The sequence below is a fragment of the Eublepharis macularius genome, chromosome 15, assembly GCF_028583425.1.
Source record: "Eublepharis macularius isolate TG4126 chromosome 15, MPM_Emac_v1.0, whole genome shotgun sequence".
NCBI classification, from domain to species: domain Eukaryota; kingdom Metazoa; phylum Chordata; class Lepidosauria; order Squamata; family Eublepharidae; genus Eublepharis; species Eublepharis macularius.
Genome location: NC_072804.1, coordinates 50,818,698 through 50,822,671, shown reverse-complemented (window position 1 = coordinate 50,822,671; position 3,974 = coordinate 50,818,698).

Here is a 3,974-nt window from a genome sequence, read left to right as displayed (position 1 = left end):
GCTGGCTATCTGAACCTGGCTTCTGCCGGGATCGAACTCATGAGCAGAGCTTGGGCTGCCAGCACTGCAGCTTACCACTCTGTGCCATGGGGCTCCTATTCCCCTGATATGCAGTGAAAGTATTTTTGTAGAGCTAAAACCACAGAAGTCTGTCTACTTATTTGCAATGCCCTAATTTTAACCCTGCAACTCTTTAAATCTCCCAACAACAGTTTTCCAGGAATTAGAACTGATCCCTAGCTACAGAGATTACCTTTGCTGTAGAAAATGGCCCTTTCAGAGGGTGGACTCCATGTATTATACTCTGTTGTGTTCCTAGCTCTCTCCAAATGCTACCCCTCCCAAGCTCCAGCCTAAGGTTGCCAAATGGGATCGGGAGAAATATAGGACCACAAGGGGTGGGGGGCGCACTCACCTCCTAAAAACAAGTAGTGTGCAAGAAGAGCTCATGCTCTCGCCTCAGGTGTGATGACATTACTTCTGAGGTGATGTCATTATGTTCCTCCACTTCTGGTGTAGGTGGTCTGGCTAGCCACTCCTGGGCGCTGTGGAGGAGGCCGGAGAGCTGGCCATTCCCAGGCAGTGTTGTGCAGCTGCAGGAGGTCAGCTAGTGTTCTGGCTGGCCGCTCCTTGGTGGCACTGTGCGACCACAGGAGGTCAGCTGGGTACTGGGGCTGGCATGCCACTCTCCAGGGAAGGACTTTTCCTCCCATAGGAGGCAGCATTGATCACATTGGATGTTTCCTCACTATATACTAGTATTCCCCATGAGGAAGCATGGCTGGTGGTGGAAGAGACTCTATCTATATTCCGATTAAAATCCCCCCACTCATTTTTTGGTGTCCCTAGTTGAGCTTATTTTGGAAAAGAATTATTTTAAGTTTGACAATCAATTTTATTTACAAATGAAAGGTGTAGCCATGGGTTGCACGAGTGCACCCTCTGTGACTAATTTGTTTATGCATAAATTGGAACATTTTTTTTTTTGTAATTCTGCTGTCAACCCATATTTTGCTCAGATTATAGCCTTTCATCGCTATATTGATGACCTCCTAATTATCTATGCAAATGTTGAAAATGTGGACAGTTTTTGTCATTGAAGGATGGGGTGACTCCCCATATATGATTTAGTTGGGAATTTAGTACCCAGGAGATTAAATTTTTGGATTTAACTATATATCGGGACAGTGACAATTGATTAGCAGTCTGGCCTTTTAAGAAGGGCACGGACCGCAACTCATATCTTCACTATCAATCATTTGAGAACCAGTTTGGTGTAGTGATTAAGAGCATGGGACTAATCTGGTGAGCCAGGTTTGATTCCCCACTCTTCCGCTTGAAGCCAGCTGGGTGACCTTGGGCTAGTCACAGTTCTCTGGAGCTCTCTCAGCCCCACCCACATCACAGGGGGTTGTTGTGGGGATGATAATGACATACTTTGTAAACCGCTCTGAGTGAGAATTAAGTTATCCTGAAGGGCGGTATATAAATCGAATGTTGTTGTTGTTGTTATTATTATTATTTCACCCGCATCATATAAGAAATAACATACCATTGGGTTAATTTTTACGTTTAAAGCAGAATTCCACCCAACCAATGGATTTTGTAAAACAAAGTAGACAACTTGCGAAGGATTTTCCCCGGAGGGACTATCCTGCCCATATTGTGAACAGCGCAAAGCATCGGGCTGAACAGTACTCTAGAGCTGACCTTATGAATAAATGCAGGATGGTGCCTGAATCGAGAATAAAATGTGTTTTAGACTATACACCCCTGGCACCTACCATTAAAAAAACCCCTTAAATATTGGAATCTGGTAGAAGACATTCCTGGTTGTAATGATCCTCCTATAATAGCATACCGCAGGACCAGAAATATTAAGGACTTGTTAATTAAATCTGAATTTATTAGCACTCCGACAAGAGTCCTTAGACACCTTCCAGAGGGGCATTATGCTTGTGGGAATTGTAAAATCTGTCCACAAGATATGAATACACAGGAGTTAGCATCTTCAAATATAAAAAATATCCAACTATTTTACTAATTGCAATACTCAAAATGTTGTACATTTGATTAGATGTCACTGTTCTCTTCTGTATATAGGCAATACGACCTGCCAGGTAAAACAACGGGTACTTGAACACTTATCACATATAAGAAATAGAGTAACTGAAACCCCCACGGTTAACCGTTTTTTTGGAAGCTGGGCACAATGAAATGAACGTAAAATATACTGTACTGTATACTTCTAAATAAAAATACCCAGAGGCAATAAATATGGACTTACACAGAAAGGAGACTTATTGGATCTACAAACTAAATGCCTAGGGGTTTGAATATTAATAATGACTATATATGCTTCCTCTAGTGGCGGGCATAATCGGTTGATATATAGCTTTAAATTTCAGTTTACGATTGCCAGCTGGAAGTGATTTGTAAAAATTGCTGATAGACAGTTGGTCTGCATGCATTACCTGACATCCGTGTTACCATTACTTGAATAGGATGTGAGTATGTATTGGTTGTTGTGGGTTTTCTGGGCTGTGACACTGAGAGATCTCTGTCTTTTGGTGCTACACCTCTGAAGATGCCAGCCACAGCTGCTGGCAAAACGTCAGGAACTACAATGCCAAGACCACGGCAATACAGCCCGGAAAACCAACAACAACCATCGTTCTCCGGCCGTGAAAGCCTTCGACAGTATGTATTGGCCTTTTAATTTTTATGGGTTATTCATTTATGACTGTAATTATTACCAAAATTTTATATGGTTTTTATAAAAGGCTTTGAGAACTGTGAAATTGACATCGGTTCAACTACCATCTTTGATATAGAACAGAAACGGGACCAAGAAAGTGAACCGGTCTGCCCATCAGATGTTTTTTTCTTCCATCTACCCTCCTTGATCTGTACATGGCAATTATATCCTATGAACTCAGCATTTAGAATTACTGCTGAATTCGCTGTATTTTGTCTTGAATAGCACTTTAAATGAGTTTGAATGACCCTTTGTACTTAGTTCATAGGAACTGATATTAGTTTATGCACTAATACTTTATGTCCAGTTCTTGAGGTGGGAAAATTGCATGTAAAAGAATATATTGAAGGCAATTTGTGTATGTAATGAAAAATTTAATAATAAGCACTAGACACTGGAGTTGTTTATAGAATTTTTTAGTTTGTTGTTCCTTAGTTAGTTTTTCTGGGTTGTTGACTTTCGTGATTCTCTCTGTATTGCTATACTCTCACCAGTGCTGCTGCCACTGAGGAGGGGGGGACAGCCAGAAGTCCAATATTTGGGGGATATTTTCCCTGGACAGTCCCCCCGTATACCAGACTGTCCAGGTGAAAACAGAATACCTGGCAACCCGACCCCACCCCCAAATCTCCAGGAATTTCCTCACTCTGAGTTGAGAACCCTAAGAGCAACAAGGTTTGTTTTTTCCCCACTCCAGCTAGTTGATCATCATGATTTCTGAAGAAGGAAGTTCTGACTCTCGAAAGCTTACACTCTGAAAATCTTGTTGGTTTCTTAGGTGCCACTGAACTCTAATACTCCTGTTCTATTGAAGGAAGGGAGTGCAGCTAACACAATCTTTTAAAGCCTGTCCATAAAATATATTTCACTCATTAGTCCAAATGAGAACATATACTGGCTCCAAGACTCTGGACTGCAGTGTTCTACTGTAGAGTGCTAGACATTTTATCTCCTCTCCAAGAATCCCAGGTTCATAGAGTCTCCTACATTCACCCCTTGATTCTTTTTCTCTACAGAGAACCCATGACCATCTCAGGCTCCTTGCTCTAACTAGATTGCATATTCCCTTCCCAAAGAAGATAAAAAGAATGCTGCATTTTTGGGTTCCTACTCACCTGGAGGAAGCAGGGCCAAAAGGAGACATATATTCGCGAGTACCTTCATGGTGCTGCAAAGATGAAGAACCAGAGAAAAGCTAGATCAGAACCAGACCGGT